This window comes from Aulostomus chinensis, chromosome 13, assembly GCF_037954235.1.
Source record: "Aulostomus chinensis isolate RoL2024-O1b breed Wild chromosome 13, RoL_Achi_v1.0, whole genome shotgun sequence".
Classification (NCBI taxonomy): domain Eukaryota; kingdom Metazoa; phylum Chordata; class Actinopteri; order Syngnathiformes; family Aulostomidae; genus Aulostomus; species Aulostomus chinensis.
The window spans coordinates 3637203-3648668 of NC_141332.1; the positions used below are offsets into that span (position 1 = coordinate 3637203).

General features: G+C 43.9%; 1 long non-coding RNA gene across 1 annotated transcript; it reads left to right on the top strand.

Annotated features, from left to right (window-relative positions):
* Positions 1 to 274: 274 nt before the first annotated feature.
* On the top strand, positions 275 to 11199 carry LOC147250499 (uncharacterized). The gene is made up of 5 exons (XR_015119093.1): positions 275 to 500; positions 2193 to 2244; positions 8626 to 8672; positions 9707 to 9727; positions 10849 to 11199. It is a non-coding gene; the product is annotated as an uncharacterized LOC147250499 (long non-coding RNA).
* Positions 11200 to 11466: the final 267 nt, after the last annotated feature.

Genomic DNA, 11466 nt, shown 5'->3' on the forward strand with positions numbered 1-11466 from the left:
GTCCTCCTCCTCCCACCCACCCACCCCCACTCCACTTCCATCTCCTTCTTTTCTTTCTCTCCCTCACACTTCTCATTCCCTCCTCTTCTCCTTTTTTCCCCTCTGTCTCTCCCCTTCCCCTCCATCTTTCCCAGACAGACTCTCAGGTCACCAGTTGAGGCCTCTTGGGTCGTCTGACATCAGCCAATCAGTCATGTCTTGAGGGGGCATTCCCTGGTGTAAGGCCCGCCCTCCGCTGACCGTACAAGGTAACAGAGGAATGCATGGCTTGGCAGGTCATCTGCTTCATAAAGACGCCACACAGAGACCAGAGGGGGTCCCATACTGATGAGCAGATTCAAACGACACACTGCAGCTGTCAAGGAAAGATTCCAGCCCTGCGCCGAGCTGGCTGAGGCAGCGGTGAGAGCTGGCAGCAGCAGCAGCAGAACCTCCAGGCAGAACCTCCGGGCAGAACCTCCGGGCAGAACCTCAGCTGACCCACAGCAGGACTCGGGAAGGTATGATGACCCAACTCTCTGATCCATCATCCTGGAAGTTGTTTGAGATCAGTCATCCATCAAAGGGACAGTCTTGTCATAGTCCTCACGCGTTGTTTAGTTCAATCTGCTCTGCGTCAACTGAAGGCAGCAGAGAGATGAAGGCGTACAGACCGACTGTTCTGGGCTGGGACTCCGGTCCAGCCTGGATCTCAGGAGGTGTCACTCACCGCTGACTCAAAGACACAGTCCCATATTTAGGATAACTATCTCACAGAGTGACGGCAGCGACAACTCACACCTACACACTGACCCAGCCAGAACACAACACTGGTCTCACTGGTGTCACTGGTGTCACTGGTGTCACTGGTCACGCTGCTCTGGACGTCTATGAGCAACTCTGCTGCAGTTCTGGCTGAAGCTGTTTAATGGCCAAATGTTATCCCCCCCGCATTTTCAGACAGTCGTTGTTGATGAATGTAAGGCTTTGCCTCAGATTGAGAACATCGAGCGGCGCTTCAGCAGGTTTTACACGTTCTGGTCTCAGTCGGACAGACGGACCCACAATCATCAGAATCATTTTCACAGTGGGAATGTTCATTTGAAGTGATGGGTGATCAGTGTGTGCATGCGTGTGTTAGACAGTTAGTTCTCCAGTGTGGGTAAAAGCTGCTCCAGCTGCTCCACATCCCACTGAAGCCTTTACCCTCTGCTACTCTCCAGCCACGCCTCTGAAGTGGATTTAGGATTCACTTTGTTTTTCTACTGTAGAAATACCACGCGGCCATATATCTGTGTGCTCACTCCTTCACTCACAGGGCGGACACACATTAACGTGGTCTGCAGAGGAAATCTGCTTTTACTTAATTGGCTCTAAACTTTTCAACTGCTGTAAATTTATCTGCAGAATGATTCTACAGCCTGAGAAGAGCTGAGGTGACCCCATCACACAGGGTGTCAATCACTGGGGTTCTGAATTGGTCACAAAATCCTGACGTGGAACTGCGCTGCAGTGGCTGGCATGTTCCAAGCGGCTGGTGGAATTAGAACAACGTGCTAGAACTGTAAACTTGAGCTTCTCAGTCCTTTTCAGGGTCAGAGTCTCCAGGCTGTGGAGTGATGGTGCTCAGTGGCGACCTTCCCATCGATATTTTGGTCAATGCTGCTGTCAGACTCCTTTCACAATTATTTGAAAATAAGAAATTCTGATCCAGCATCATGGACCGCGTCCTCCAAAAAAGTGTAATAATGATTATTATGATGTTATTTGGCTAATTTTAAAAATTTGCGGTAAATGACATGCTTTTTCTTTTTTCTTTTTTTTTCACCAATTTTAGAAATTTTAGTACAAATATTCTGAATATTTTAACCACCTTTTCCCCCGAAAAGGTGTAAATTAACAAAAATTCACCATAAATCAGTAATGCTGCAAAATTAAAAAAAACAAAACAGAAAAATTGTGAAATTGTAGCAAAAAAAAAAAGTTGGACAATTAGAAATGAGGTATTTAAAAAAATAACAAGAAAATTCCATATTTTTGATAAATGTCTGAAGGTTAAAGCAGCAATGCAGTGTCTACAGTTCATATTGATTACATGCTTGAAAAGTGTTTTAGACTTTCAGGGGTGAGTGAAGACCACTGCTACTTGTACTCATACAAACATCCAAGTACAATCTGTTGGTACTCAGATCTCCTCATGTGTTTCCCCTCAGATGGCACGCATGAGACAGAGGAAGGACAGGACAGGAGCCGCGGACAGAAACAGTAGGAGAACACACACACACACACACACACACACCAGACAGTTACTGCCCCAGTTATGTGGAGTATATTACAACAGATTTGGAATCACACTGCAAAACCAGCCTGACCCAGTAACTTACACTCAGCAGTAATTGTGGTCCAGAGCTGGTCCAGAGCTGGTCCAGATCAGGTTCAGTTATTTGGACAAAGTTGCATTTCAGTAGTGGTGGAAGCCATACACAGATGTTTTTCTTGAGTAAAAGTAGAAAGACCCACGTAGACCAGTACTCCCTTACAAGTAAAGGCCTCCATTTTAAATTCTACCTGAGTAAAAGTTGAGAGGTTTTTGGTGTTGGGTTTACTTGTGTATCTAAAGTAAAAGGGAAAATTCTTCATGGTAGTTGTACATTCCAATGTTTGGAGCCTTCCATCCCTGAACCACTGACCTCTAAAGGTCAAGATGATGCCTTCATAATCGTCATCAGGTTTATTTTCAGTGGAAAATCATTTTCAGGTCCAGATAAATACGGTAAAGTGAAAAGCATAATCTTTACTTTTAACTCTAGTGTCAAGAGTTGACAGTGCCTTAAAATTCAACTACGTAAGTAAAGAAAACATTGATTGACACAATACTTAAGCATGTACACTATATATTTATACTTTCTGTGCCCCACTGCATTTTTATGACTCTAATGAAGTTCATATCTGCCGATGACTTCAGAGGGTCAAGACAGGGTAAAATCTGCTGAACTTCTAATCTGACTGCAGTGGAAGTACAGGAATGTGTTTAACCAATCCCCTGACGCTGGGCTGCCAGATCTGGACCACCAGAGGACCCTGATTTACTGCTGTGTGGTCCGTCGCATGGACGGACCGATGTTGCAACGTGGGGATGCATTTTTGTAGTTTTCCCTCTGACTTACAAAGGGAACATGTCAGTGTGTGAATCATGACTTTAAACTTTGGAGTATTTAGAGTGTTTGGAAACGTATTCACCGATGTTGAAAGTCCAGTGTGTGTGGGTGGTGTGTGTGCGTGTGTCTGCATGTGTTCTCGTACTAACAAACTCACAGATTGGCAATGGCTTATGAGTCTGGCACTTTTCTAAGAGCTTCATGTTAATCAGACCACGTGTCACATTGAGGCTCTGGTTCCCAAAGTCCAGCTGGGGAAGCGTGTTGTCATCCAGCTGCCAGGCGCTGCAGCCTGCAGAGGACAAGGCTGACTTGAGAAAATATAGGAAGGGAGGAGAGTAGGAAATGCTGTATTTATTTACCCAGGAGTCAAAGTCTTGGGGGCACTGGGTTAGCAAGACTTTCACATAACCTCCACACACTCACACACACACACACACACACACACACACACACACCGATCCCCTTCAGGGACCGTGACACCGTCATTCCCAGGGTCAATTTCACATGGGAGGAGGAGGGGTATGTTGTGGGGGGGGGGGGGGGGGCAGATGGAAGGCAAGGGAAAAATGCAAGAGGAGAGAGGAGGAGATGGAGGATGATGAACTCCTCTGAGACCCCAGGTTCAAACACAAACCAAGCCAGAGGGAGGGAGAAGAGTTTCCACCTCCAAAAGAAACAAGCTATAAATATAATTTTAATTGGAATTCAAACAATACCAAGTCATGTGAATTATTTTAATTAGGGCTGTCACTTTAAAGCATTAATTTGATTAATTAATTACACCGCAAATTAACGCAAGATTAATTATAGCACACTTGAGTGGCGATTTAATGTGAATTTTGCCCAGACGCTGGCATTTTAAACTTGGCCCATTGGAGGACCCGTACTCGGCAGTGGCTCGTCCCTTCACACGTGCGTCGCTCGTCAAAGCCTGTTTGAGACTTAAGATAACCTGACTTAGGTTTTATTCAATCACCAATAAAAATGTGGATTCCACAATGCACTACAGTTTTGTAATGTCCAAGAATTCGAATTCTTAATTTGGGGACCTCAAGCAGGTATGAGATTAAGATTTGATTGATTAGATTAATTAATTACAAATCCTGTAATTAATTAGATACATTTTTTTTAATCTCCTGACGGCACAAATTTTAATACTTCTGGAGTTGCTGAGATATCAGCAGGAAAGTGTCCACAATTCATATCACACTGCTGTATTCTCAGACCCTTGGAGTGACTCTGCTTCCACTGCTCACCTCAGGGCCAGGACACACACACACACACACACACACACACACACACACATCACTGGTGACTGACAGGCTGATGTCACTGTCCTCTCATGTTTCACTTGCTTCCTTCCCTCCACTTCTCACTTCCTATGTTTGCGTCACCAAACGCTGAGTTAGCTCAAATGGTTTCATACATGTATGGATGATCATGGCTCATGTGAGCAGGTCCAGCAGCTTCTGGACTCCTCAGGACCTTCATCTGTCCCACTAGACCAGCTCCCTTTAATGAGTCTCACATGTATTGAAATCCAGAGGAAGTTGGCTGCGCACAGCACCACCTGGCATCCTTCCATATCTGTGACACACCTCCTGGTTCCTGAGGCCTGGTCCTGGTCCACTAGTCCTGTTCAACAGGGTCAGAATAAGAATAGGCCCATTCCTCTCTGCAACACCTGCAGGTTCTGACCAGGTTTGACTCCTTGCTCTCTTCAGCACCACCATTTTTGGAAATAGATTTTACAGCTGCTCTCAATGAGATTGATGAGTCCTCGGTCTGTCCTGTTCTCTGTCTTTGGGAACTTTGCTCTGCCAGTGTTTAGTTCTCAACTCCATTAAGCTTTCTTGGTGCTGCAGCACATCTGACGTTGTCTGACAATCACTTTTAAACATTGTGTGTGTGTGTGTGTGTGTGTGTGTGTGTGTGTGTGTGTGTGTGTGTATCAGAGAGACACTTAGTGTGACGGACAGATAGAGTGAAATGGAGTGGTCTTCCTGTGTGTGATTTACTGAGCCATGGGGAAAACGAAAGAGATGACCATATTAGGAAATGTTTGGCTCAACAGGAGAGATGGCTTTCACTCTTATCACAGCCTTTCTAAACACACACACACACACACACACACACACACACGCATGCAAGCAGACACGCATACACACAGTTTAAATTCTCTATTTGTCTAGCTTGGTTCATTTTAAGAATATTGATTTGGGAATATATTTGAGGGTCAACGTGTGTGTGTGTGTGTGTGTGTGTGTGTGTGTGTGTGTGTGTGTGTGTGTGTGTGTGTGTGTGTGTGTGTGTGTGTGTGTCTGCTACCAATAATGGAGTAGTAATACTAGTGGTAGTGGTGGTGATAGAGATAGTAATGGTTACAACTGCAGTAGTAGTGATGATAGTGGTAGTAGTAGTGATATTGGTAGTAGTGGTGATAGAGATAGTAATGGTTACAACTGCAGTAGTAGTGATGATAGTGATAGTAGTAGTGATATTGGTAGTAGTGGTGATAGTGATAGTAATGGTTACAACTGCAGTAGTGGTGATGATAGTGATAGTAGTAGTTATACTGGTAGTAGTGATGATAGTGGTAGTAGTAGTGATATTGGTAGTAGTGGTGATAGAGATAGTAATGGTTACAACTGCAGTAGTGGTGATGATAGTGATAGTAGTAGTGATACTGGTAGTAGTGATGATAGTGATAGTAGTAGTGATATTGGTAGTAGTGGTGATAGTGATAGTAATGGTTACAACTGCAGTAGTGGTGATGATAGTGATAGTAGTAGTGATACTGGTAGTAGTGGTGATAGTGATAGTAGTAGTGATATTGGTAGTAGTGGTGATAGTGATAGTAATGGTTACAACTGCAGTAGTGGTGATGATAGTGATAGTAGTAGTGATACTGGTAGTAGTGGTGATAGTGATAGTAGTAGTGATATTGGTAGTAGTGGTGATAGTGATAGTAATGGTTACAACTGCAGTAGTGGTGATGATAGTGATAGTAGTAGTGATACTTGTAGTAGTGATGATAGTGATAGTAGTAGTGATATTGGTAGTAGTGGTGATAGTGATAGTAATGGTTACAACTGCAGTAGTGGTGATGATAGTGATAGTAGTAGTGATACTGGTAGTAGTGATGATAGTGATAGTAGTAGTGATATTGGTAGTAGTGATGATAGTGATAGTAGTAGTGATATTGGTAGTAGTGGTGATAGTGATAGTAATGGTTACAACTGCAGTAGTGGTGATGATAGTGATAGTAGTAGTGATACTGGTAGTAGTGGTGATAGTGATAGTAGTAGTGATATTGGTAGTAGTGGTGATAGTGATAGTAATGGTTACAACTGCAGTAGTGGTGATGATAGTGATAGTAGTAGTGATACTGGTAGTAGTGGTGATAGTGATAGTAGTAGTGATATTGGTAGTAGTGGTGATAGTGATAGTAATGGTTACAACTGCAGTAGTGGTGATGATAGTGATAGTAGTAGTGATACTTGTAGTAGTGATGATAGTGATAGTAGTAGTGATATTGGTAGTAGTGGTGATAGTGATAGTAATGGTTACAACTGCAGTAGTGGTGATGATAGTGATAGTAGTAGTGATATTGGTAGTAGTGGTGATAGTGATAGTAATGGTTACAACTGCAGTAGTGGTGATGATAGTGATAGTAGTAGTGATATTGGTAGTAGTGATGATAGTGATAGTAGTAGTGATATTGGTAGTAGTGGTGATAGTGATAGTAATGGTTACAACTGCAGTAGTGGTGATGATAGTGATAGTAGTAGTGATACTGGGAGTTGTGATGATAGTGATAGCAGTGGTTACAACTGCAGTAGTGGTGCTGATAGTGGTAGTAGTGATACTGGAAGTAGTGGTGATAGAGTTAGTTGTGGTTACGACTGCAGAAGTGGTGATGATAGTGACAGTAATGGTGATACTGGTAGTCGTGGTTACACTACCAGTAGTGGTATTAGTGGCAGTAGTCAGCTCCTTTACGAATGATGGGGATGTAACATGGAGCCTTTGTTTGGAATTCCCTATCTGGTCATATTTTAATGTGAAGCCTCGTTTTGATCTGCCTCAATTTCCCATGTTCCCTTTGCTGCAGTTGACTGGAGGTGATTAGAACCTTCAGCAGGTCATGTGACCGACAGACCTTCTCCCAGGTGACAGGGTTCCCAGCCTTGAATGGGATTTTAGCTGCAAGGTTTTCGGGTTTTTTTCATAATTTTTTTCATTTTTACAGTGCTTATCAAGGTCTCATGACCTGAATCACAGTTTGACGTGATGTCATCAGTACCAAGTTTGTCCTTGTTTTACCTTCACAAGCTGTTTTCAGCTTCATACTGTCTATAAATATCACTCCAGGCTGTTCCTCAATCCAAAAGATGAGCTGCTGTAAAAACACAGGAAATTTGTTCTAAATTACAGGGGAGGACTTTGAGACCCCCCCCCCCCCCACACACACACACACACACACACACACACACCCGTGATGGTCATGTATCTTTCTAAGTTGTCTCCTACATTTAAAAAGACAGCCAGGTGGTCATGTGATCAACAGCCTGGTTTAGCGTGGTACAAGCCGCCACGCTGCGGGGCCTCGCGTGTTATTCCATCCTCCACTTTCATGCATTCATATAAAGGACGTGCACAGCTGGGTTTCCTCCACGGAGGCCACATGTTGATCTGGAAATTCATGCTACATGGCTACAAGCTCACATTTTCTTGCTCGCTTTGCTTCATTATTGAATTAAATCAAAAGTAAACCATGCGCTCCTCCTCAGTAATGTAATTTAACAGATCGGATGATGGTTGAAGACATTAAGTGTGAAACTGGGGCAGGATGCTGGTGTCAGGCTCACCGGGGGTGTGTGGCTTGGAGAGGGCAGCCATGTTTATTGGTTGAGTATAGATGCAGATCACACTTCCTGAGAACAGAGTTGGAGACTGGGCCCACTGTGAGACTGTGAGAGAGAGAGCAGGTCTTTCTTCTTAATATGGACTTGTTGAGCCTGGAGCAGAGGAGATGAAGCCCCCCTCTCCCCCTGCTGCCTTTTAAGTGAGTCTCTCCCCACTGTGACTAGAAAAGGGAATGTATGTAGCCAGCTGCAAGGAGGAGGGGGATGCGGGACAGGGGAGGGATGACAAACTATCAGTGGGAGCAATCGCAGTCTGGAAGAGGGAATGTTTATGCAGTGCAACGATCCCATTTTCCATGATCCCAAAAATAAAAGGCCAGCTCAGGCCTTATATGGGCAGGCTGGGAGTTTCCAGTCAAACAGAGTCCGAGCATTCCAGGAAAACACCCGGCTCCTCTCATTCCCTCTCTCTCCATATGTCTCCTCTCTCCTTGATGTGTCAGGAAGCCAGGGGTCTGTGCTGGTGTGCAGAGGACATTCAAGGTCATGAGAGCTTTGCAATGATCAAGTTTATTTCAGGAATAGATGTAAAATATTGTGCTCTCTTTTCTTCTCAGCTGTTGCAATGCGATGATGGAGATCGGCACCTCTGCACTCCGGGAGGGTAGGAGTGATTTTGTTGGTTTACAGTAAAAAAGGAAATGTTGAAGTTTAATCTAACACGTCATCAATATAAAAATGTTCCTGTAGAGGCTGTGTGCTTTAATGCTCAAGACAAATTAATGAAATGACAGAAAGCTGCGTCCACCGCCGCCACTGAAGCTGAGGTCATTAGCTGCTTTCTCACAATCTTCCAGGATGACATCACACAATGAAACCTCAAAGGGATGCGCACAAACCTGCAGAACTGCAGGTTTGTGCGCAACACTGTGGAACTCTCATCTTCCAAAATATTTCCCCTGGTTTGTTCTAGTTCTTGAGGAAGTGCGGAGCAAAGTGGAACTTGGTTCGATTTCTCCACAACCACTCATATCGGAGTCACTGAAGTAAAACACTCACTGGTTTTCTGAAGTCATTACTGCTGACCGTATGAGAAGGTTCAGACAGGCGCTGTACACTCACATGTAGAAGCGGTTCTGCTTGGATTACGAGTCCTCTGACCCATCTGTTATTTATTTGACCCTCTCATAAAACACCTTTTTGGCTCTCCATGATTCTCCTGTCCACGATCATTGATGTCAGATGATGAAAACCAAAACTAGCAGTTGTGTACATACTTGTCCAGTTTATTTTTTATTACTCTGTATATTTTTTAACTTGTCTATTTATCTTAAGTCCTTTCTGCCCCCCCCCCCCCATGCTGTAACAAGAGTACAGGATGAAAAAAGTTTATCTTATCTTCTCTCATGACCTTGTACTTTCCTGTGGTCATAATCAGAGCAGCCACTAGATGGCATCAGTCTTGCCATCACTTGTACTCACATAGTTTAGGCAGACAGTCACACAGTGAGCGTCCGTCATTGTCACATGACCAGCTTCGACTCAGTGAATTAAAACCATCCATCTTATGATACAGTACCTGCTGTCGTTTCAACATTAGTTAAGTAAAAGTACTGTTGCTTTGTGTGTGTGTGTGTACAAGATGAGAGGTGTTGCAAAGACCTTCTTTCAACAAAGTGTATGTGTTCTTTTTTTCAGATGTCAGAGGGGAGCAGGGAAGTGAGTATCACACACACACACACACACACACACACACACAACACACAAATACAAACGCAGTTTTTAAAAAGCTTTTGCTTTTTGGATACTATAGCTAGCATTGGAATGTGTGTGTGTGTGTGTGTATGTGAGAGAGAGAGAGAGAGAGAGAGAGCGAGAGAGAGAGAGACACAGAAATGCTGAACAAATATTTTTGCATGGGAGGGGTAAACAGGAAATGACTTTAATCCTCAGTGGTCCCACTTAATACTAACTTCCTGTCCTGCAAGTGCTGGTCCCTAACACACACACACACACACACACACACACACACACACACACATACACACACACACACACACACACACACACACACAGCTCAGCTTGTGGGGTGCAGAATTTTGAGTGGGAGTATAATATTTCACTGGTTACTTTGCTCGGATGCTTGTGAGTCAAGATTAAAGTCTCATTCCTGTGTCATTGTGTCACTGCGTACTTGATAATGTGGTGTTGTGTCGTGAGTGTGTGTGTGAGTGTGTGTGTGTATGTGTCATGTCCAGCTTCCATGCATCCACTGTCAGTCCTCCATCGTCTGCGTGTCTGTTCGGTCATCACATCATTCGCATCACTTCTTTTTACTGATCAACTGCAGGGAAAAGAGAACAAACTGGAAAACCAGAGAACAAATTATGAAAGAGTGAAAATATAAGATAATTCAAACTATTCACTCACACCCTTCACAACTGAATGACTGTCAGAGCGCCGCTGCATCCCTTCGGCCCTCGGTGCAGTGCTGCATCTCTGGTCAGTTGGTAGTCTGAGATGAAGCACTGTAGCTCGGGACGGAGGGCAGACGCACCGGCCTCGCCATGTCTGCCTCAACATGGACAGACAGCATGAATGAGGACCAGGATCAGACTGTTAACTCAGTTTTATTTTTGCATGCATGAAGCTGTTTCTGTCAAGGGGACAAATAAAATAAAGAGCTCAGATTTTGGCTTGAAAGTGTTTAAAATATTATGATTGATTTGGTTGTAAATGACATTTAATGAACATCTCAATGCTTTTAAATCAAACCAAACACAAAGATTTTAACGCTAAGTCAGATTTAGTGTACGTGATGTGTGTCTGCCCCATGACAGGAGCGAGGACCTCGAGACAACCTCCGTCGACATGGACTGAAGACACCTGCATGTGACGATGATGGTGGCGATGGAGGAAGAGCTCACTTGGAACCTTTTCTCCTCTCTCCTGGGGTCCAGTTTTCCCAGGAATCCCTTGAATCAATCAGAAAGGGGGATTCCTGGAAATACTGTTCTTGGGGGCGGGGCTTCCCAACAGTCCTGTGATAATGAGGTGTGTGTTTGCAGGTGGATTTCAGGTCTGCTCTGGTTTAACTGGTCAGTCATGTGACCTGTTTGACCTCCGTCTGCTCCTGCTGATGAGGAGAGTGACACAAATATCTCAACCTGGCTAAATAAACATTCACAACTAAGATGTACATGTCAATACTGTCTTTTGTTTGAGTTCTGCTACTTGTTCTTGGAACACACCTGATACAGGACATATATTTTACCGCAGAAAACACACAAAGTACAAAAAAAAAGGAGTCAACTAGTGAACTGAACCTGATATGCTTTTAATGCGCACCTAAACAAGGGATCATGGTGAAGTGTGCTGGAAGATACAGCACACAATACCACACATTACCACACAATACATTATGAATAGAATTAAAACTGCTGCATCACATATATGAG